Below are 24,088 nucleotides of genomic sequence, written 5' to 3' on the forward strand. Positions count from 1 at the left end.
TTACTTTGTTTATTCTTCAAATCACCCTCTGACATAGCTGCTGTTATTATTTCCATTTTATAGATAAAGAAATGGAGGCACAGGGAGGGTAGGACACTGGTGCAAGGTCACACAGCTAGTAAGTGGTAGTGATGGGATTTGAACGTGTATTCTTAATCACTGTATCCTCCGGGCTCCTTGGAAGCAGATGAGCAACGTGGAGGCAGGGTTGTTCTCTCACATGACTTGGTGCTTCAGTGTCTAGCCTGGAGCCTGGCACAGAGAAGGGGTTCATGAGGTATTTATTGGAGAACTGGAAAGCCCAGCTTGGTGGGGCGCTCCTGCCTCTGGACTGGCCAGCTCCTCGCCGTCTTCACTCATTTATTCTTATCACAAGTGTTTCCTGATCTGTCAGGCCCTGTCCTGGCACTGGGGACACAGTGGTGGCTGAGCCGGTCTCTGCTTCTATGGAGGCAGGTGGGGTCCGGTGGGCCAGCTGATAATAAAGGGGTGTGGTAAGTGCAAAGATGGGAGCACCGTGGGTGCCGAAAGAGGGCCATCTGACCCAGCCCGGAGGGGGCAGCCAGGCAAGAGGACAGTGGGGAGAGGACAGTATGTCAGGTGGAGGCGACAGTATCAACAGGCCTGGGGGCAGGACACAATGTGGGGAGAGTAGAATGCACACGAGGCGAAGCTGCTGGGGGAGAGAGTTCAGGGCTGGGAGTGGCAGGGGACGACCTGAGATTGTCAGGGCGAGCGACGTTTTAGGAAGCTCTAGAGAGAAACGAGGTCAGCAAGGACAGAATGTGGCATGGGAATTCGGGCAGTGGCGGTGGTGGTGGGGGGGGGAAGTAGGGGGAAGACTGGGGCCTGGCTTGGCTTATGTTTGTCCCTTCCAACTCCTGCCCAGGCCCGGGCCAGTTTTACGGTTTTAAGTGAGCTCTAGCAAGGGGCTGAAGCCATGGATTTGAGACCCGCAGCCAGCGCCTGCCTTTCAGACCCTCGTGCCCTGTGAGAGAGTGAGAGAAGCAGCTCTTCTTTCAGGGTTTTTGGAACATTTTGCCTTTGTCTGTCCCAGGTGACTTCCGAAGTGAGTGCCCTGAGGGCGGGGAGAACCCAAGGCAGCCGAGATAATCTCTGAAACCAGACTGATGTGGGTTTCAATCTCAGTCCCACCACTTAGAAGCTATCTGACGTTGGAGAAGTAATGTCCTCTTTCTGAGCCTCGGTTTTCTTATCTGTAAAGGGGAGGTGATAATGATGCAGCTCTTATAGCACTTATGAGGCTTTTTAAAAAAAGTTTTAAAAATCTATTTATTTGCGGGGGGGGGGGAGGGCGGGGAGAGAATGCGCAAGAGAAGGGGAGAAGCAGAGAGAGAGGGAGACAGAGAGAGGGAGAGGGAGGCAGACTTGATTGGGGCTTGATCTCATGAACCATGAGATCATGACCCAAGCTGAAATCAGGAGTCAGACACAGTTGTGGGCTTAAATGAGCTCTATCTGGGAAGTGTCTGGATGGTTGCAGGTCACTTCCAAGATCTTTGCCATCATGTCTTCCTGTTTGGGCCAGCACATAGTAGGTGCCCAGGAAGTAATGAAGAGGTTGCAAAGTGATGCTGTTTGCCTGGTTGAGTACCTGAGGCAGATATGCCAGGGTGACCGGGGCTTCTGAGGTGGGATGTCTTCCAGAGCAGGGTTGTTGGGGTTGGGGGCTGGTGCTGGGGGAGGAGCAGGGTCTGATATCTCATCCCTCTGAGATGAGCAGTCTCTGATGGGGCTGGTCCCCTCTATCCCCCCATGGTCCAGTGCCCCAGTCCTTCCCCAGCAACTGTGTGGGGAGGGAGGCAAGGCTGCGCTGCACCCCCATTCTACAGAAAGGGGAAGCAGAGGTGCAAAGAGGCAATGAGACTTGCTCAAGTTTCCTCTGGAGGCAGGAGGGAGGTCTGGGTTCCTCTGTGGGGATCACAGAGGACCTTGAAGTCACCTTGTGGCAGGCTAGCGCACAGAGAGTGGGTGTACAAAATGAGCACTCCTGCCACCTGTAGTGAGGGATTCGCTGCTCAGGTGAGGAGGGCCTTGCTCGAGGTGATGGTGAGCTCCCAGCTTCCCAGCATGCTGTGAATGGACTCTAGCCATCCTGGGGAGGGAGAAGCCCAGGTCTTCGTCCTGCACAGCTGGCCTGTGTGTGCTGCGAGCTCCCAGAATAGCAGGAAGAGCATGATGACCAGCTTGCTTGGGATCTGGAAGCTGAGGATGATGCCCAACTCCCAGCTGCCTGGGCAACCTAGGGGACTGGGTAACCTTGATGACTGAGAAACAGGGCTTAATCACAGGATGGTGGAGGGTGAGGCTAGCATGTGTGTAGAGGGGCTGTATCTTCCCAAATTCCTTGAGGGGAGGAGGGTATTCAGCTAGCCTTGGTCTCCTCCTGGGTCCTGTGGGGAAACCTGGTGGGGGAGGAATGACCCAGGGATGGTCCATCCAAAGGTGTTCCCTGAGGTCTGAACTGGAACCCACCTCTGTTGAATCTGACTCATCTATCTACCCACAATCAGTTATTCCCATAATAATCGTTAACAGGATGAGTCAAGCACTGTTTAAGTATATCACATATATAATCAACCCAGTCAATCCCTGTTTTACAGAGGGGAAAACTGAGGCACACAAGGATCAAATGGTCCAAGGTCACACAGTTCACAAGTAACAGAATTGGGATTTGGAGCCTGTTCCTAACCCTCACAAGTCACTCCCTCCCACCCACCGCCACAGAGGGCCACATGGATCAGACAGAGCTCTTGTCCTGAAGCAGCTCATTGTCTGTTTGGGGGCCAAGAGAAGAACAGGTGAAGTACTATGGGCCTTCAGAGAAGGAAACAGTACCATCGTGACAGGTGTGTGTGTGTGTGTGTGTGTGTGTGTGTGTGTGTGTATAGTTATGGAGCAGGTGGCATGGGCACTTAGACACAGAAGTGGGGAGGGCATTCCGGATAAGGGAACAGCATGAGCAGAAGTATAGAGGCAGTAAAATGCTGTGAATATAAGCCTGGTTAGGATATTGGGAGTGCAAAATATTGTCATAAGAAATAAGATTGGGGGTGGTTGGTTAAAATTGTGGAGGACGCTGATTATCGGCCTGCTAATAATGGGATTTGTTCAGAGAGTACTTGGTAATGACTGCAGGGCTTTAAGCAGGAGAGTGTTGTGGTCTGAAGTGTGTTTCTGGAAGGCCAATCTGGCAGTGATGGGTGAAGATGAATTAGAAGGGCACAAGTGTCAAGATAAGAGAGAGGTGGCCTGAATGTGAGCAAGGAAGAGACTGGCCCAAGAGGAGCATGAGATTACAGTCAACAGGGCCAGAGCAGGAAGAGCTGGGGACTCTGGGTTGTCTGCTCAAGAAAACTGAGAGGTCAAAGATGCTACTGATAGAAAAGGGGGAACAAGTTTGCGGAGACTTGATGTTTCTCTGACCAGAGCCATCCACTCAAACACTACCTGTTCAGTCAGGCTCAGCTTTCTTTCCTTCCAACAGTGATTACTTTATGGGAAATCATCACAGTCACATATTTGTTTTTTGTGTTTGCCCAACTAGCCTGTAGGAGAGCCTTGTTCACAGCACTATTTCCAGTACCTAGTACAGTCTGGCACATAATAGTTGATCACTAAATATTTTTTGAATAAATAAACGGATGAATGACATGTGTTGTGTTTGAAGGGAACTGTGGAAAAAGTATACAGCTGGACTGGAAATCAGGAAGGACATCTGAGCAAACAAGAAGCTCCAACACTTGGGGTCAGCAGCCCTAAACCCAGAGTGTCTGAGACAGTCCAAAGAGAGAATGGACAGAAAGCAGAAGTTGAGGATTAACCTTGGGTGGAGGGCTGTGAGGAAATCCGTGTGTGTGTGTGTGTGTGTGTGTGTGTGTGTGTGTGTGTGTATGTATGCGTGTGGTCACTGGGCTACCAATTTGGGACAATGGACACCTGACTGGACTGGTTCACTGGTTGTGCCCCAGTGCCTAGTACAGAGTCTGGCACCAATGTGTTCGGTGTTTGTTGACTGAATTAATGTGTGAATGTGCTCTTCAGCCCTGAGTGAATCTTCCTGTGCATTAAGAGGCTAGAGCAGGAAGCAAGGGTTAGCCTGTGAACTGGGGTCAGTAAGGTTGCCTCAGCTGCACCTGTGGTCTTTCTGGATTCTGGGCAGGAATAAGTAGGTCCCCGCTCGGGGTGCTCCCATTTGGTCCCCACTCTGTGCTCCCAAGTGAGCAGAGCCTGGCCAAGAGTGCAGAGGTGGAACTTCCTGGTGGGTGGCCAATGAGGAGGTGCACTACATTAAAGCCCGCCCCTGGAACTGAGCTGTTGGCCTGCTTCGCCCACCGAGGAAGCCCCGCCCCAGGCTCTACCCAGCAGGGTGTGGTGGCCAGACCTCAACTCTTCAGGGTCCTTGGTCCTTTTTCATTTAGAGAGAGGCCTTCAAGGATTAGTTTTGTGAGTCTGGTTCCATTGTTCTTTCGTTCAACAAAATGTCAAGCGCCGTTCTAGGTACCGAGGATACTGCTTCAGACCCTTTCCTTAGGGACTTTACAGTCTATAAGAATGGAAAAAGGAAGTAAACCAACTCTCAGCTTACTCTACAGTTACCCACTGTTGTAAGTGTGACAAGAAACAAAATAATGGGGGCATAATTTATATTGAAGGCAACATTGGAGCTGGCCTTGAAAGGATCTCATTCAGTAAGCAAAAGATGGTTGGATGTTGGAGAAAGGCCTGGAGCTGAAATGTGTTTGCTACATTGAGGGCCCAGCAGCCAGGCTGCAGGGGAAAGCCCAAGAGGAGGGGAGAGGAAGGCAGGTAATGCTGGACTCTGGCCGTTTTCAGTTTAGATTTTTTCCAAAAGATACTAGGAAGCCACTGAAGATTTTTACAGGGAAGGGCCATGTGTTTTTAAAACATTCACTCTGACTTTGTGTGTAGAATGGATTGGGGAAGAGGAAGAAGATTTTTATTGGGGGGTCTGATTTTCCCATTCACTATAACTGGTAACTAAAGGGCGTTTGAGACAAGGCAATGTTCACAACCTTGAGCTGAAGGGCTGTGCATCGGAGGAGGCACAGATTAGCCCTAATCCTCTCCAGAAATACATGTGTTCACCAGGTGGCCTTGGGAAAGCAACTTTCAGGACTCAGATCAGCAGTGGAGGGAGGAGAGAAAGGACACGGAATGTGTCACAAGCCACACACGCCTCCCACCCAGGTGCCTCCCACAGTCAAGTGTGTTCCTTACGTGCTTTCTGAGGCCAGTTTTCCTTTCCTATTACAATACTGCCACCCAAATTTCCTCTCTAGTCCTGGTTAATTGTGAAACAGAACTCAGGTTTCTGGGTTCCTCCATTCCTGTGCTATGGTGTTCTGGTTTCTGAGAGTCATTTGCCTACCAGAAATCTGGCTACCTGGATCCATAGCTGCAGCAGAGTCCACAGAGTCCGCACAGCAAGTGAAAAATGTCCTGTGTAGCCGGCCAGCCATGGTTGGACAGGAGGTTGCACTGAAGATCTTCTAGACTGTGGAGACCACAGGAGCAGAGACGGCCTGTTTCTACCCATCACTACATTCCCAGCACCCAGCCCGTAATGTGATAAGTCCTTAATACATATTTGTTGCATAGAATGATGCTTTACCATGTTTTTTTCAAGTCTAAGGCATCATCAACTATAAGAAATACTGTGATTTCATTTATAACTTTGCAGGAAATACAAAGAAGGGGCTGATGTTAAAATATGCACATCGGTTGTAAGAGGCATCCTGACAATAGGAATGCTAAAGGGGGAAAAGACAATACATGCATCCTAGAGTCAGGCACTTGTGTGATAACTATCATCCTTCCCTACACCGACTCTTGCGGCCAGTTCAGCTGTCGAGAGCCCGTTGTTTTTCATTCCCCTGCCGGTGCTTGTTTTTATGTAGACACATCCCTAGGCCTGTGGATGTTTTGAGCCCAGTTTTCCTGTCCTCCGGGAAGTAGCCACCAGCCCCCAGTCAGCAGTTGTGCATGGATAAGCCCCCTGTGTCATCTCACCATGACTTTGTGAAGGACCAGCCCACAACATATTTTCTTCGGAGTTTATAGGAATAATGGAAGTGACACAAAACTGCAGCCAGACTCAAATGAAAGGACAAATGTAGTTGGCCAAAATGAACAATTATAGGAAACAAAGGGAAAATAACGATTAAAGATCTTTCATTACAGCCAGCTAATTATCATGAGTTCTGGACTTAACTGTTCAGGCATAGAATTAAAAACCTTAATTATATTGTCACCTTTGTCTCTCAGCTCCCATTGCCACAAATGAATCCATTTACTGTAAGTGCCGCTGATGAGCAGAAATTGATGGCAGTCCCAGCGAGGTGGGAGAGGGGGCCCCGGCGCGGTGGTGGGGGGTGTGCACCAGGCAGCACTACCAGGCCCGCACAGCTGGGCGGCAACTGCATTCCAGGACATTATAAATTAGAAACACTTTTAATGAGACAAATACAGGTTTGATGGATTTTATGATTTCTTCTCCCCTTCAAATCGCTAACAATGCTCCTCCTCTTTCTTCCTTTCTATTAGAGCCGGCCTCTTGTTAAGTGATTGCATTAATGGTCTTTGGAGACAGTCTGAGTGTGGGAGGACAAGGGGGACTTCCCTTGCGAGGGTACTGGAAGGCTCTTCTCTCTCAAGGAAGACAATTCCCGGCTGTTGTTCCAAATGGGGGCCTTTTAAGGCCCGGAGCAATGAGTGGAAACGTGAGCTTACTTTGCGAGTGAGCGAAATTGGAAAAGAAAGATGCAGGATGGTTGGGAAGATAAAATCCTCAAAACTAGCCAGTTGCTTGGTTTGAGAAGCCGGCCGGTTCAGTGAGCGAAGCCAGGCATGGCTACAGGAGGTGGTCAGGTGGTCAATTTCTTGATTTCAGGGTGAGATGGGGTACAGCTGGGAGTTAAAACCTTAGAATAATCAAGCATGGTATAGTGGTTACGGACACAAACTCGGAAGCCAAACTGCCTGGGCTTGACTTCAGGCTCTACCTCATTCTGTGTGACTCTGGGCGAGTTACTTAACTTCTCTGGGCCTTGATATCCTCATCCGTAAGGTGGAGCTATTGATAGTACCTACCTCATCGGACTGTTATGAGGTTTAAAAGAGTTAATATGCATAAAGCACAGAACAGCGCCTGGCATATCGTAAGAACTACGTGTCAGATATACCAAGTGAAAAACAGCCCTGAAATTCAAGTATTGTCTTCATTTAACAGCAGTGTGACCTTGGACATGCTACTTAACCTCTTGATTTCTTCTATAAAATGGGAGGAATGGCCATACAAACTCTGGAGGTTTCCACCGTGGAGTCAATGAAAACACGGGAGTGTATTAGCCACTACATACTGTCACTGTGTTAGCCCCAGCTCTGCTATGAGCCTGCTTGGATTTCAGAGCTGTGGGGAGAAAAGGCAGGTACACAGGCATGGAGAAACTTGGCGTAAAAAAAGCTGAAAGCCATCCGCTAACACACTCAGTGGCTGTGGGTGTCTGGGGCGTGCGGGGGTTTCTGCGGGGCAGACGCTGGGGACACAGCAGATCGGGCGAGGCGGCTGTCCTGACTGGAGACGAGTCGAGGTCTCTGGCTCTCCTGCGCGTGTGGAGAAGGGGTGCAGGCCTGCCCTGGCACGGGCACTCCTATCTCCCATCTTTGGAAGAGTCGGGAGCCTGTGTTGCCATGGTGACTTGGAGGCATTAATGGGATGGAACTCCTCACAGGGCTGGTGGTGGGATGGCGGCGGCAGCTCCACGGTGCGAAGATGCCCAAAACAAAAGGGGGGTACCTCGGCTGTGCAGGGTCACGGCCAAATCCAGCTTGGGGGATTTCCAGCTTTGCCGCCCAGAGAGCAGGAATGAGATTCACTGCTGAGGGGCTTTCCTTCTGTATCTGGTCACCCCCTCTGCCTCCGCCAGCCAGGATAAAAGACTAGGATAGGGGAGGTGTCAGGGGGATGCCAAACAGGCTGGGCAGGGGGATGAGGGGGGTGCAGAGAGAGGCAGGAAACAAGGGACAAGGGAGGAAAATGCCCACTCTGGGGTGAGTGTATGGAAGAGGCCCCCCTCCTGGCCGCCCCCTCCCCCCCCCCCCCCCCCCCCCCCCCCCCCCCCCCCCCCCGGCCCATTCCTCCATTCCTCAGGTGAAGATCCCTGACAGCCAGGTCTATGGGTGACCAGAGGCTTTTAGATCCTTTATCACATGTGTTTCTCCCCAAACCCTGAAGGTAACCAAAGCAAAGTTTATTATCCCCATTTTACTGTTGAGCAAGCTGAGACCCAGACTCAGTGTGGTGATGAGCCTTTCCTGGAGCTGGGATCAGACTGGGAACAGATCCTGTGTCTGTTTTCCTTATAACCATGAGAACTGGCAGGACTTGGGGTTTGGGGGGTAGGCTGAACCCTATGCTGCCTTCACTCCAGGCCCTTCTGTCTTTGTGGCCCCGGCTTTCTGCGCACAAGCCCAGGACCCTTCTTCAGCCCTTGGATCAGGTCCCTACCAAGCAGGTAAAAGCCTCAGCTTGCAGTTACTCCCTTGGCAGGCCCAGCTCCGCCCCCTGAGCTGCGTCCCGCCCACTGACAGGGGTGGTCGCACAGAAAAGCTGGTCTGGAAGGCAGAGAACTGGCTCTTACCCTTTCTCCCCCACTGAACTCCCTGTGTGCCCATGCGTCAGCTTCTTGCCTCTGAGCCTCAGTTTTCTCGTCTATAAAATGGGGCAAACGTGACTTGCCTCTCACCTCACAGGTTGGCTGTGGATGTTGAAACACTTAGGTTGTAAAGAGGCAGGAGTTGGGATGGCAGCAGGTATGGAGGGTTGGCTGCTACCACCGTGGCCCCAGAGGGTCTGGCCCTGTCCTCCTGAGGATTCTTCCCCATTGGGCTCTCCTCTTCTCTGCCCTACACTTTCCTGTTTCCCAAACTCCCAAGACTCTCATACATTTGTATCTCTTCTCAAATGGTTCTTCCGTCTATAACTCCGCCTTTCCTGTCCCCAGCCTATCAATGCTGACTCCCTCTCTGGATGCTCTTCTGATTCCCCCACCTCTCCCCAGGAACTGTCTCTCCTCTGTGTCCCGCTATACTGCAGAATCATCTGTCAGGACAACCAAGATACTGTATAGCCCCCATTTCCCTACTAATAGCTCCTCTCCTTGGCTAGACTAAGCTTCTGAAGGACTGGTGTTTGCTGAAAGCCCAATGGGGGTGGTCCTCACTTTACAGATGTGAAGGTTGAGGCTCAAATTAGGCAAGCGTTTCACCCAAGTGCCCGCTGCAAGCTGGAGGCAGAGCTCACCGTCTCTGGCCCCTGGTTCAGGGCAGTACTGCTTCCCCTTATTCATGTGGGTCTCACAGTCAAAGCCAGGTAAGTCGGTAGGAGTCTACATTTAGTTGCAGATAATAGAAGTAGCCTTAGCTGTTTAAGGAGAAAGGGATTTAAGACAGGAAACTAGGTGCTTACTGTTCGTTTGGAGGGTGAGCGGAGTAGACCCTTGGCCGGGTCTGCAGAAATAACTCCCAGAACAACACTGCAGAACCGGCCTGCCAGAGGAGCCCCACCTCTGCCACAGTCAGGAGAGTGGAGGAATGTGCTGGATCCATAGCTGCAAAGCAACAGTGCCTTGACTGTGCTTCTTGATGTATGACGGCTCTTGCAGATAATGCAGCATGAGCTGAAGGGGCAGGAGCAGCAGACACGCAGCCCTGCCTCCCCCTCACCTGCCACATGCACTACTCAGGTGCATCTGATTGGCTGGACCTAAATCACATCTGGACCCTCAGCTGCAAGGGCATCCAGTAAATGCAGCTTTGGGCCTTCTTGGCTCTATAGCACAGGAAGGCCAACTGGAAGGCACTGGAAAAGATGTTGAGCACCAAGCCTCTGCACCCACCCTGCAGCCACGAGGCTGAGCTAAGGCCAAGACTCCAGGTCCAAATTGGACCAGGAGGCTTATGTACCTTGCAAGAACCTGCCCTTGGCCAAAGCTCCCACAGTTTCCCTGTCTTAAGAAAAGAAGCACTGTACTTTGAGTTCAGCATCTTGGGGATCCTGAGCTCTATCAGTAACTGGCAAGTGACCTTGGACAGCTCACCCACATACATACACGTACACACCCACATGCAACTTTCAGTGGGGCGTCCGTGAAGGACTGATGGGGAACAAACTCTATAGCTTAATCTCAGGCCGAGCCCGTGTATTACAGTCATGAAGATCTTGGTCTCGGAGATCAGGCCCCTGACCATCCAGGTCACCACTCTGTGGGCCCACCTCATTCTGCCGTCATCAACTTGAAAGCCAGGGCCCAGGCATGGTGAAAAGCACAGGTGTGAATGCACATCTGGTTGGCAGCCAAGCACCCACCCTTTGTACTACACCAGAGCAACTTCAAAGCTGGGGCTGGGGCTCATGGCCCCCCTCCTTAACCGAGACAGGAACTGGTGCACAGAGAGATAGGGTGAGGAACATGCCCCAGCCTGAGGCCAGAGGCAAAATTCTCTTCTGCCACATGGTAGCCTCTAAGCCTCAGTGCTCCCATCGGTAAAATTGTCTTCCTATCAGTGCCACCTCAAGGGTCATGAGAAGGATTAAGAGACACAATCCACACCCAGCAAGCAGTACAGAACCTCGCATTCAAACAGGCTCAATAAACATCTGCTACACTGTCGTCAGCTTGTGGGCTTCAAGCCACAGTCCCTACTGATGTGTCTTAACCAGTATGTCATCATTCCTCTGTCTCTCCTGGGAAGGCCACTGCAGGGCTGCCCCTGAGCCAACAAGCATGTGTTGATCATTTAGAGCCTGACAAGGAGCTGACCCCGGGGTCTGAGGAAAGAAGTGAGTGAGTGAGCAAACTGGACCACAGCTTCTCGGCCCTTGGCTACACACTGAGAAATACCGGTGCCAGCCCCACTGGCAGAGGTGGGATATAATTGGTCCAGGCTGGAAGTCAGGCACCGTGTTTCATTTGTTATTTATTTTATGGCTTCCCAGTGATGGCTTCGTGCAGTGGGAGCTGAGACCCACTGGGCCAGGTGTCCTGATGTGATCTGTTGGGTTAGGACAGAATAATAATGAGCTGTGCATCTATCTTACCAGTGTCTATGCTTCGCCTCTCTGAATCCTTGCAGGATAGGAATTAAGATCCCCATTTTATGGGTGAGGAAATTGTGGCTCGTGGAGTTTAGATGACCCTGATCCATGGGTCTGGAAGATCAGCGAAGAGACAGAGGGGGTAACTTTTGCGGCCTTGCTTTGTTAATATTCCCAGGAAGAATTACTAGCAATAGAGAATCTTTCTCGAGGTTCAATTCTAGCCTTTTTGCAGGAGCTGAGTTTGGGGTATCTGCCAGAGCCATGCTGCCTGTCCGGCCTTCCTTCCTCTGATCCCAGCCAGTCCTTGTCTCCTACTCTAGGGGACATGGAAGGGGCCTTGCCATTCTGCAGGGCAGGCTTCAGCCTGTCCAGGCCCAGGTAGACAGGTCTGATGTGGGGATGACAGGACTCCTACTTGGAGCCTAGTGTGGTTCTTGGCAGGGGACCCATCTGTGTGGTGGCTTCCGGAACTCAGCCAGCCCAGAGAGAAGGTTGTCACTTGGGCCTGGCCCTCAGATTGGCTGCTAGGTCCTCCCAGTGAGGATTTCACCTCTCTCCCAAGACTGGAGCACATTCATCACCCCAAGTGTCTCAAACAGTGAAAGAGATGGGATTATAGATGGCACCGGGAGAAAAATGGAGATTTAGCTCCCGAGTAAATGAATTTATCTATTCCCAGACCCGGGTCGGACAATGCTGGCTGGAGGAAGTCATTTATCTCTTTGAGAGATGATTTTAGAAATACAGTCATGGACGTGTCAGTGCGGTACTTTCCAACTTCAGGGTGAGATGGGAAGAGCCGAAGTGTCTTCTGCCACTGGAAGACAGCAGGAGGCCCCGCGGTGACCAACTGCTCTGCCTGACAGCGGGGTCCAGGCATCGGGTGCTAATTACCACATCCTCTTCTCAACTGGAGTCTGTGTTGTTCCCCTTCACTTCCTTTTGATTATCTCAGGGCAATTTTGAGAGAGCCAGGGACGAATGTAAGCAGAGCTGGTGCGCACATTATTACGGCCTCTCTCTGGGCTTAAATGGCTCTCTTGAAAATAGGCCTTTTTATTTATCTTCTCTTCTCCTCTTCTTAAATTGTAGCCCAGCCCTAAAGGCGTGGATTGATTGTGCATTTCCTTTGCCTTGGAATGAGCCTGTTTATCACTTCTGTGGGTCTGAAAATAGGAGAGGAGGTAGGGATGTGGGGGACATCGCTCCTCTCACCACCCTCTCCTGCCTGCTCAGACCAAAGGCAGCTCTGCCTCCAACTTTGAGTTTTACAGAAGCCACGTGCAGTTTGCATTGGGGACTGGTAGGTGCAGAGTTCCTGCGGTGGTAACGGGAGTAGTTCTAGTTTATTTCCTTCAGAGCAGATGGACCTCAGCCCCACAACAGGTGCTATTAAAGGCCAGTTTAGATGAGGGAAGCAGCCCCAGAAAACCTCCCGGCCACAGGCTGCAGGTGGAGTCAGAAGAGATGGGCTCTGCACCCAGGACAGGCGGCACTATCCTGCCAGTGACCTAGGAATTTTGTTCCAGGACAATCATCTTCATCCTGACTTCTGATCTGGGAGTTAATGCCAAAGCTGCGACCAGAGGCTGGGTCACTGACACATTCTACAACATCCTTCTAGTCTCTCCTAACCTTGACTTTGTCAACACTTTAACTCTTTTGACAACTCTTTTGGGGAGGATTGTGCCACACACTGTGCCTTGGCTTATGCCCGTTGCTGATTCAGGTGGTCCTGCACGCAACATGCTACTGTGGCACAGGGCACTGTGGGTGGACTTCCAGTGGGAGGAAATAATGCCAGCTAACCTGTACTGCTACTCTATATGAGGCCCTGTTCACAAGGGCTTCACATCTATCGACTCATCCTCTCAACAGCTCTATGATAGCGCATTATTATCTTCACTATACAGATGAAAACCCTGGGGCACAGAAGGGTTTTGTCCTTTCCTCTGGTCACACGGCTAGTGAGTGGTGAAGCCAGGATCAAACCAGGCAATCTGGCCCCTCAGCTGGAGCTCTTAATCACCTCCCCAGGGACCCTATGCTGGATCTTGGGGAATGTTCCTTGGGTGGCCGGACTGCCACTGCCCTGGGCTTGGCCCACTTATTTCCACCTGGCCATATTCTAGCCTCTCTACTGGATGCCATATTTGTAGTGTGGCCATCCAACACCCTCTGCTCCAGCCTGCGGTGACCATTCTAACACAGAGAGCTCTTTTGCACACCAGTGCCCTCAGGTCCCTCCCCACCTCCCTTTTATGGCCCCCAGTCCTCTGATTCTGGATCCTCCAGACCCTTTTAGTCTGGTCTACCTTTCACAGGTTCTAATCAGCCGAATAAGAGGATCCACCAACTTTTCCAAACAATGGATTTCCCTGCCTCGGAGCGTTCTTCCTTCCTGGAACACCTGTTCTCCTTCCCCAGCTAAGCTCTTTCCTCCGTCACGCCTTCCCAGACCCTGAACATGTAAGCACTGACCAACTGGGTGCCATGTGTGACGGTTGCTTTATTTGTAAAGGAAGTTTTATTGTTTTTTTTTGGGGGGGGGGAATCTTAAAAAGAATTCAAGTGTATTTAAGAAAATTTGAAAAATATAGACACTCTTTCCGAAGCAAATAAAAACAATCTGGGATCCTGCATCTGCTGTCAATATTTTGGCATGTATGTATTCAATCTTTTTTTTTTTTCACTTTTTTATTGTGAAATATTTCTTTTTTTTAAATTTTTTTTAACATTTTATTTACTTTTGAGACAGGGAGAGACAGAGCATGAACAGGGGAGGGTCAGAGAGAGGGAGACACAGAATCCGAAACAGGCTCCAGGCTCTGAGCCGTCAGCACAGAGCCCGACGCGGGGCTCGAACTCACAGACCGCGAGATCATGACCTGAGCCGAAGTTGGTCGCTTAACCGACTGAGCCACCCAGGCGCCCCTATTGTGAAATATTTCAAATACAGACGGGATAGAGAATAATACCTTTCCCTGGCCATCCACCACCTCTTTCATCAATCCAGTAATTTTGTTATGCATATGTGCAAATTTAGTTTTAAATATTTTGGGACGATGGTGTACAAAATGTCCACACTGTTTTGAAAGCTGCTTCCTCCCCATCCCCCACTTCATAAATCACACATACTTTCCCATGACTGACGAGTATTCTTTGAAAATATGTGCAATAGCTTATTCAGTTAACCAATCCCCTATTTCTGGACATTTGTGGGCATATATAACAGCATATAAAAATATCAATTTTAATGCATCTTGGCGAGCATTGAGTATTACCATTTTTAGAAGCTATTGTCAGTTATGAACGAAAAGAATGAATGATAGGAGCTCTTTCTTGGGAGTGATAGGGTCTCCTTGAAATGTCAGCACATTGCCTTTCTCCTTGTGGCCAGCTCAGTTGCCACTGCCTGGGTGAGTAAGTACGGTGGTGCTTGGGGTGAGGTCAGAGCAGAAGGCTGATTTCTCGGGGTGGCTTTTAGTCTGCAGCCAAGTCTGTAAAGTGACCATGCAGCCAAAGTAATGACCCTTCTGTGGGCCAGGCTAATGTGCTCCTCCCTTGCTGCTTGGATCAATACCATACTTACTGCAGATTAGCTAAATGAGCCAGCGCAGCTGGGAATGAGCTTCTAGAGACAATTACTATGGAAAATGCAGCCATATTTTAGTGGGCACCACATGCAGGGAAGCTTTTTGCAAATATCAATATATATTTGCTTGCTTGACAAAAACAGATCAAACCAAAGTCAAGAAATTAATCCAAATGATCGGACTGTAAATGATCCTTGTTGTGCCAAGTGTGGTGAAACCTTGACCTTTTCAGTGGTTGCTGTTGTTCAGATTGTGCTGGAAATAACCAGCCTGGCAAAACTGGCTGGTGGTTGGCCCATGCTCAGGTCTGCAAGTTCATCTCGGCTAGAAATAGTGATGATGCTGACAATGAGAGCCATTCATATTTGCATAGTACTGCCTCACTCATTCTTCACCGCAACCTTGGAACGCTCAATAAATGCTTATTTAATAAATCCACTCATTCATTTCACTAATAATTACTGAGTAGCCTATGGGTAGCCTGGCATTGTTCTAGGTGCTGGGGAAACAGTAGTGAACAAGGCAGGGTCCTTTTCAGTGGAACTTGCAGCCTTGTGGGGCAAGACTGAGGATAAACAAGAAGAGAAGTAAATCACCGTCGGGGGGAAGTGCTGCAAAGAGAGGGAGGTGGTGATGCCTCATTTCAGCGGGGGGTTGGAGAGGGAGGCTTCTCCAAGGAGGTGACATTTAAGTTGAAATTTGAAGAATGAGAAGAAACAAGCCAGGGGTGAGCTGGGGCCAGAGGAGAGGGGGTGTTCCGGGCTGAGGGCCCAGCTTGTACGAAGGGTGAGAGCTGGCAAGGAGACGGAGATCAGCAGTTCAGGGAGCGCAGAGTGGCCGTGCGGGGCTGGGGTGGCAAAGAAAGGGAAGGACAGCATGTCCTCAGGCAGCCAGCAGCCAGCACACACGGGGCCCTGTGAGGCACGGTAAGGAATTTGGATTTTGTCTTAAGGGGGCTGGGGTGGGAAGCCATCAAGGGGCTTTATAAAGGGGAAGGATAAGACCCAATCTACATTCTAAAAAGCTCACTCTAGGTCCTGAGTAGGGAATGAAAAATACCCTCTATTCATTTGGCTAGCTGGTTCCAGAAGAATAACAAATGTAAGCAGCCGGGCTGGCCAGATGCGGGGAACCTCAGGTAGATCCTCTGAAGGGCTTTCTGGGATTTGAGGACCTGCCAAGGCTGCAGGCTCTGGTTCTGGCTTTTGTCCGATTTCAGGTCTCATCTCAGTTTCTCTTGCCTATGGGAGGGTTTGTCACCAGCGTGATTCTCGGCCCAGTTAAATGAAAGGCAAAGAATGGAAGGAAAAGGGAGAGCTGGGAACCCTCGAGTGCGTGTAGCAGGAATATCCGTCGTGCCCTCCCAGGCTGGGGTGCTCCAGTGTGCTAGTTTTCATCCCAGAGAAGAGCACGGGAGCCCCTTCCCACTCCCTGCTTGGGGTCCTGGGGCATGTGGAGAGGTGTCCTCCAAGGGGGAGCCCCGCAATGAGTTGGGCAAAGGCTCTCCCTTGCTCAATCACTGGGCTGTTGGTGACCAGGGTTCAGGGAGTGGGTGGCCTGAAGTTTCTCTCTCAGGAAGAGTGGAGGGCTTCTGGGCAGAGCCACCTGGCCCTCAGGCTGTGCCTGGGTTCTTGCAGTCACCACCCAGCACTGCCCTGGCCACAGCCCACTCTTGGGCAGCCATCTGTGATTGGCTCTGGTGTCCTGCCTGGGACCCAGCAGCTCCCCTCTGGTAGCTCCCCAAAGTCTCCTCAGTTCCCACCACACCTTCCTTACTGCTCCACATGGCTATCAAGTGGAGAACAGCTGCAATGCCTTTCTCGTGTTTGCAAACAGGCTTCCATTCTAGACAAAGAAGTCTGGAGCGTGGGGAATATGAGGGCAGGAGGATAAAGATACCAGTTCCCTTTAAGCTTTTAGCAAAGTATACAGTTAAACAAGCACTCAAATGTTCAAAGGGTCAACACTGAAAGACTGGGAGTAGAATGTACAACTTCCAAAATGATAGTAGGGAAGGGGCTAGAGAAAACATGGCCAAGTAGGTGGTTAGATGCCTTATGATATAGCAAGTGATAGAGAACGGGGGAGAGCTCAAAAGAGAAAGAAAGAGAACAAGTTGAATTTCATTTCATAAACAGGTTGAACATTCTTATCCAGCCCCAGGAAACCTGGAGGCATAGTCTCTCAGGAGGTTGATGGGTGTGGGGAGGCCATGACAGGCATCTCTAGTGCCCGTGTGTGCCAGTCAATGACATACACATCTGTTACTCCACAATTTTAAAGTCCTTGGGGGCAAGGTCTGACCCAATTCGTCCTTTATGTTCTCAGAACAGGGAGGTCCAGCTCCTGCAGAAGGACTATGAGTGTGTATTATTGTTATCCAGTGCATGCTTCCTTTAGGCTCTTTGGCCATCTTCTGAAAGCAGTGAATTCTGATCCCACTCTGAGGGTAAAGGAACAAAATGAACAGAGAAGCTCAGGGACCCATGCGAATGTGAACCTGCCATGGATGAGACCAAAAGACAGAAGACTCTGGGTTTGGGGGCATATGAAGCTTTCTTATCACACTGGCTTCCTTTTCCAGTTCCTTCCCTCCCCTCTTTTGACATTTAGTTAGCAGGTTGAAACAGAGCAGTTCCCTGAAAGGGATGTGTGAATTTCCCCTTGTGAGTATAAGAAACTTGAGGGCCTCTATTAAATTCTCTCAGCCCCAGAGCATGGGCAACCATGTGAGACCTCTGACATCCCAGAGCTGTGGTGGCAATGGTAATGTCCATCGTTCTCAGGAACCTTCAGGATGAGGCATCGCAAAGATGGCTCATACCCAGACCGGTGACCTCCAACAGAGACACGCCAGGAAGGTGGAAGGGGCCATGTGGCAGGATCATGTTCTGGACTGGAAAGTACGTCTGCTCATTATCTGACCTTTGCTAAGTACACCAACTAATGGAGCGAGAGACGTGAAAGATCTTCACAGGCCATGTGGAAATGTAATTCAAACCCAGCTCGAGGAGGTCACCGTAAGTTAGATTAATTTTCATCCAGCCTTTCCTTACAAAGCTAACCTTTGCCTTACAGAAAAGTTCTTTAAAAAGAGATAAGTCAGTGTTTATTCGGCATTTGAAGGAGTTTTAATCCTAGCAACCCTGTTGGAAGCATCCCCTTTTTTGGGGGATTCAGGCCAGGGAACTGTTTATTGATCCTACGTCAAAGATAATTGTCCTGGGTTTGAAATCTATCAAGTATTAGAAATTCAAATTAAGCCATTTGTGAAGTTCTGTTTAACGAGGGTTATCAACTGCGAGAGTCATTTATTAGCAGCATGTGTCGGCCTCCTGGCCTCCTCTGCCACTCCTGCGGGAACCGAGGCCGCTCTCCAGGTGCCCTGGGCTGCAGTCGGTGGGCCCTTTCTTTCGTCCGGGCACCTCTGCCCCACAAATGATGGCACCTGTCACTCTGCCAGTCCCCCACCAGTTCTCTCTCCATCCTGACCCTTCCGTGTCTTCTCTTCCCCTTTCATCTTCCACTCTGTCTCTCCTCTCCCCTCTCTGTATTTCCTGTCCCTCTCTTCTGGCTCCCGTCCTGTCTTTCAGTTTCCTTCCTCTTTCCCACTTTGGTCTATATCCGTCCCTCTCTGCTGTCAGCATTAAGACCAACAAGCTTTACCAAACCATCTCACATCAGAGGCCTCTGAGACTCTCTAAATCCTTCAACATGCTGCAATTTGACAGCAAGAGATCCTGTTATCGAAGTTTATCACCCATTTTTTGTTCCTAGCACTTTTTATGTTGGCCTGAAACTATCTTTCACCTGCTACAGGCTGCCTCCTAAGGGCTGGGTCTGGGGCTGATGGTCAGTTTCCCATACCTCTTCCTTGGCTCTCTGGGTTCTCTGGAGTGTGACCTTGTGTTCTCTCAGCTCTAGACTGGAAAGTTCTACTGCTCATCGGAAGCCTCCCTTCCTTTGGAGCACTTTAACTATCTGTTCACAAGATTTTGTCAGTCGTGAGGTTTCTTGTAGGAGATAAAGGGCCAGATTGGAGAGATGCTTGGAAAGAGATGGTTGACTGGACCTGGAGAGGCATGTGGGAATGGGAGACACTGGAGAGGCATCCGCTTTCTCCTCTTCCTCTCCCTTCCTTTCCCTCTTTCCCTCCTCCTCCCTCTCCTCCCCTTCCACTTCCTCCCCCTCCTCCTAGCCCTCTTCCTTCTCCCCCTCCTCTTTCCCTCTTCCCTGTTCCCCTCCTTCCACTCCCCCTCCTCCTCCTCCCCTCTCTTTTACATGTCTCCCAGTCAACCCTCAAATCTTTGTTCATGCCCAGTCCCCTGTAAAGCCCCATATGAATTTCTTGCATGTTTGGCTTCATTCCTCTTTCTTCTACTTCTCTCTGCCTTAGACTTAGGAGGGAGAATTTCCCTAATGAATTTTTCAGAAAGCTCCCTTCAGCCCTCTTGCTGCTCGTTGCTAGCCACTCTCTGCCTTTTGGTCCTTGAGGACCAACCAGAGAGCCAGTGTGTCATTTTTAAGAACCTTGGTTTGTTTTAAGGCAAGGAATCAAGAAGGCCACCCCCTGGTGGCAGTGTACAGGGAATGGGGGTGGGGGTGAAGACGGTAAGGATGACAAAGCATCTGGGAACCAGGCTGTAGAACAAAGCTCTACGGAGCTGGGATGCCTCCAGGGTGGGTTCGTTGGCAACAGAAACCCAAATCAAAAGAACTTGAGCTCTGGATATTTCTTGGCTCCTGTAATTGGCTTCTAGCCATTGGATCCAGAGCCTCCACAGCGTCATCAAGACACTACTTCTCTTGAGAGGCAGTATTGCCTAATGGTCAGCCAATGCCTGCGTTCGAATCCTGTCCCTGCCTCTTATAAGCTAAGTGACCATGGGCAAGTTACTTAACATCTTTGTACTTCCATTTCTTCATTTGTAAAACGGGGGTAAAAACAGTACTACCTTATAGGGCTGTGAATATTAAATAGGTTAATGTATGTAAAATGCTTACACACGGTAAGTGCTATATAAGTATATGCAGCTGTGTTAGTGTCTTGGGGGCTGGCAGGACAAAGCATCACAAACTGGGTGGCAAACAACAACAATGTACTGTCTCGCGGTTCCAGATGCTGGACATCAAGATGTCGGCAGGTCCACAGTCCCCCTGGAAGTGTAGGGGAATCCTTCTTTGCCTCTTCTGAGCTTCTGGAAGTTTGCCAGACATGTTTGGAGATCCTTTTCTTGCAGATGTGTCACTCCAGCCCTCTGTCTTCATGTGGAATTCTCCCTGTGTGTCTTCACAGCATTTTCTCTCCTTGCACATCTGTCTGTGTGTCTAAATCCTTTCCTTCTTATAAGGACATCAGCCATATTGGATGAAGGCCCACCCTCATGACCTCATTTTAACTTCATTACCTCTGTGAAGACACTGTTTCCAAATAAGTCACATTCAGAGGTACTGAGGGTTAGGACTGCAACATAATTGGGGTGGGGTGGGGAGCACATTTCAGCCCATCACAGCAACTATTATTCTCTCTCTTGCTCTTGCTTTCTTTCTCCATCCCCTTTAGTTTCCTCGGTGTTGGCTTCATTCAGTGACACATTTTCCCTAGGCTTTGGCAAAGATGGTCATTGCACTTCTGGGCTTATAGTCCACTGTCTTAGCACTGTATCATTTGTTCTAATAGTTTCAGCGAAAGTCCCTGATTGTCTCTGTCTCTGCTCGGACCGTGTTCCTGCCCTGGAGCCAAGTCCCTATGACCAAGGGGATGTGGTGCTCACACTGGCCATCTCTGGAGCCAGGGGTTGGGGTTCTGGCCATTGAAACTGAGTAGATTATGAGTTGGGAGGTGGTCACCCAGAATGAGCTCCCGGATCATGCTTCCCAGAGAAGAGGTGCCGGGCAGACATGAGAAATACATGAGCTTAGTGCCTTGAAAGAACACAGTCAAGAGGCCTGTAAAGTTGTCTCCCATTCTTTCAATGCTGTTATCTGAAGTCAGACTGGGTTTATTTGGGGGAAGATGGTCAAAGAACTGGGGAAGACCAATGGACAGGAGGACAAAAGGCAAATCTGAGCTCAGCGTGAGGAAGTGCTTCTGATGCACAGAGCATTGCCTTGGGAGGGGTCGTCATCCTATTCCCAGAGATGAACAAGAGAGGTCGCGCATTTTATTGAGAATGCTGTAAACACAGTTCACACAGGGCAGAGGGAGTGGACTTTATCAGTGAATTTCAAACATTCATTACCGTGACCCATGGAAGTGGATTTATATTTCGAACCAACACACACACTCAAAACAAAAGTTTCATAAAGCAATTTTATCTTTACTACAAGCAGTGCACTCTGACCTAGTCCCTTCTCTTCTATTTCATTTTAAAAACACTCTTACCTCAGTAAATTGATTTCCCAGGCCGGAGTTTGGAAATCTGGACTAGATGACCTCTGAGGTCCCTGGCAGCTCTGTGATTCTGGGACTCGATGACAGGTGCCATTGGGCCAAGAGGGAGGAGACGTGGTTTGGTATTACTGAACATCACCAGTATGATTAGTGGTGACACTGGGACTGGGGCGCAGCTCTCTGGACACCCAAATTAGTGTTCCTTTCATACAACCTGCCGGCTGACTTCTAATTGTTCTTCTGGGCCTTCTCCTCCATCTTTGGGTGACGGCCCTGTCGGCCTATGAAATAGAGCATTTGTGACCACATCAGCCCTTTGCCCAGACACCTTCAGGAGTTCTGCCATTGTCCACAGGGTAGAAGTCCAATGTCTTCATCTACTGAACACCCTGGTTCTCCCAGGAATCTCTCCCACTGTTTCCCAAAGCTCTATCCCTTTGAGCTGCCCCTCCCCCCCACCCAGGCCTTCAATCCCATCCTCCTCTGGGCCTGGGTGTCCTTCCTCCCTTTTCCTTGTCCACGTTCTCCCTGCCCTACCAGGAGCAGCACCCTGCCCCTCTTCTGGGAAGCTCCCCTCTTCTGGAGGGGATGAGCCCACATTCCTTAGTGGAGTCTGGGAACCAAGCCTTGTAGACCAACATGAGGCCCCCGCTGTCACTCTGAGTAGCACAGAGAGACGCTGGAGGGCTTTGAGAAGGTAACTGGACTCATGCTGTGAAAGCATCGCTCAGGCTGCCATGTGAAGAAGAAAGAGTAGGTGAATGAGGAAGCAGAGGGAGAGCAGGGAGCCTGCTTTTCCAGGTGAGGATGGAGGTGGCTCGGACAGGCTGACAGTGTGACAAGTGGTCTGATTCTGGACAGATTCTGAAAGCAGAGCCGATTTGGTTTGCGGACAGATTTGATGTGGGACTTGAGACAGGTAGAGGAAGCAAGGGTGATTCTGAGGATTTTGGTCTGAGCAACTTAAAGGGAGGAGCTGCAGTGAACTGAGACGAGGAAGCCTGGGTATAGAGGCGGCCAGCGGGGAGCAGGTGCTCCGCTCTGTACAAGTTAAGGCTGAGACCCCGTTAGCCCTCCATAGCTGAGGCAAGTGACCTGCACACCAGGGACCAGAGGGCAGGGCAGAAGCACTCCAGGGCTGGATCAATCGGCATATAGACTCTCTGTTGGTGGGGTGTGTGTGCACACACACGTGCGTGTGAAGGATGTGCAGGAGCGGTTGGGATAACCCATGATGGCTGTCCCGGACTCAGGGCTGCCTTTTCCTGGTGTGTTTGAGGCCAGGCGCCAAGGGAACATTTCAGGGGCTGCCCATGCCCCCCTAGAATGCCACGATGGGCTCAGCAGTGATGGGCCCCTGTCCCTGAAGTGAGGGACTGAGGAGTGGTTTCGACATTGTGGGGTGGGACAGGTTGCCTCCAAGGTCCCTTCCCAGTGTGATTCTGGGATTTTCTGCAGCACCAAGGGCTCCTCCCCCCTCACTCCTCTGGGTTCACACACCTTGCCCTTGCCCTGCCTTGTGTCCGGTTTGTTCTAATGTGGAGATGTTCCTGGTACTTCCCTCGTTTTATTCTCAGTCTCCTCAAACTTTTGAAAGATATTAGTAGCGTGCAACCTGAAGAAGAGAGGGATGCTGACAAAATGAATTCTGACAAAGATAATTGCGTGAATCCTTTGTAGCTCAGCCCTGAACATGGCTCCACACTGTCAGTTTTTATTCCATTCAAATCTGGAGTCGAACGTCCGTCTGCAGGTGAGGCAGTGCTGGGAGATGAGGAGGACAGGAGAGGGGGCGCAGGCCAAAGGCAAGATTTAACCCCCTGTGGCAGGAGCCTTCTGGGGACAGGGCCACAGCCCCATGTCCTGGGGGCTTCCTTTGGCCTGGGGACCACGAGAGTCTCTGGGATGAGCGGAAAGACAGACAAGTGAAAGGCTTAGGGGACCACCACATTGGCACCACCTGCCAGGCTGGGAATCGCAGCCTTAATGAACATTGAGTTTCTTGATGAAACGGGCATAGGCTTGTCCCCGGTGGGTGAGAAGAGGGAGCCACTGGCAGGAGGGGGGGTCATAGTGACCTTGCAGAATTGCACTGCAGCCGCGGTCCTCAGGGTTCCCTGCCGTCATAGCTGACTGGGGCCACCACTGCTATAAAGCGTGTCTGTCATGTCCAAATGCTCTCAATCCAAATTTCCCAGCTGTTGTTCATTGGACTGTACCCCAACACCCAGGCTTGTGGTCTTTTTTTGGATCAGGAGCCAGTGCTCTCAGGGTACTTGGTGCACATGTCCCCAAGGATGGACCAGTGGTTGAGCCTTTATCTGTCCTGGCCCCTTGGCCTGGAGTAACCTTCCTCAGTGTCCCAGTTTCCACCCTGTGAAATCCAAGTCACCCATCAGCACTTTACTCTGGGCCTCAGAATCTTTCTCAACACAGGCTCTAAGCAAGTGCCACTGAACAATGAGCATTGATAAGAGAAATGAAGCATATTTAGCATCCCTGATCTAGAAAAAGGACCAAAAACTTAACCAACATTAGTGTTTTAGTGATGTTGGAACTTAGTTTACATGTAACCTACGCTGTGGGTATCAGAAGTTGGTCTGGCCCCTGTTATGACAAAGTTTTTCATAATTGTTTGGTGATGAACATTTGATCATTCTGTGTGATATTCTTAATTAAGACCGCTGAGACGAAAGGGGCTGATGGAGAAGCCATCCTCCTGGGGGTGGTGCTGAACCACTCCTTTGCTGGTTAACACTATGAGAAAAGCATATGGACAAACACCTGAGTTCTCCGAATTAGAGGTCCAAACATCTAGGTGATTATGTCTTATCAATCACTTCAGTGAACAAATCAGTCAAGCCAGTAAAACTGGCCCAAGCCCTTATCCAGGCAATTTTCATAGAAATCGGCCACCCAGCGCTAGCTAGGGCCTTTCCTTACTTCTTTATTTGG

The 24,088-nt window shown here is 50.2% G+C and overlaps 1 long non-coding RNA gene across 2 annotated transcripts in view; it reads left to right on the forward strand.

The window, feature by feature from the left end:
- Nucleotides 1-24,088, forward strand: part of LOC123593359 — an 80,518-nt gene that overhangs the window by 19,815 nt on the left and 36,615 nt on the right. The window contains exon 3 of one of the 2 annotated variants that reach the window (XR_006710280.1): nucleotides 17,526-17,759. The exons of the other annotated variant lie outside the window; for it this stretch is intronic. This is a non-coding gene — a long non-coding RNA (uncharacterized LOC123593359). The remainder of the gene's footprint in view (nucleotides 1-17,525; nucleotides 17,760-24,088) is intronic. 2 annotated transcript variants of the gene reach the window in all.

The sequence above is a fragment of the Leopardus geoffroyi genome, chromosome D4 (assembly GCF_018350155.1).
Source record: "Leopardus geoffroyi isolate Oge1 chromosome D4, O.geoffroyi_Oge1_pat1.0, whole genome shotgun sequence".
NCBI lineage: Eukaryota > Metazoa > Chordata > Mammalia > Carnivora > Felidae > Leopardus > Leopardus geoffroyi.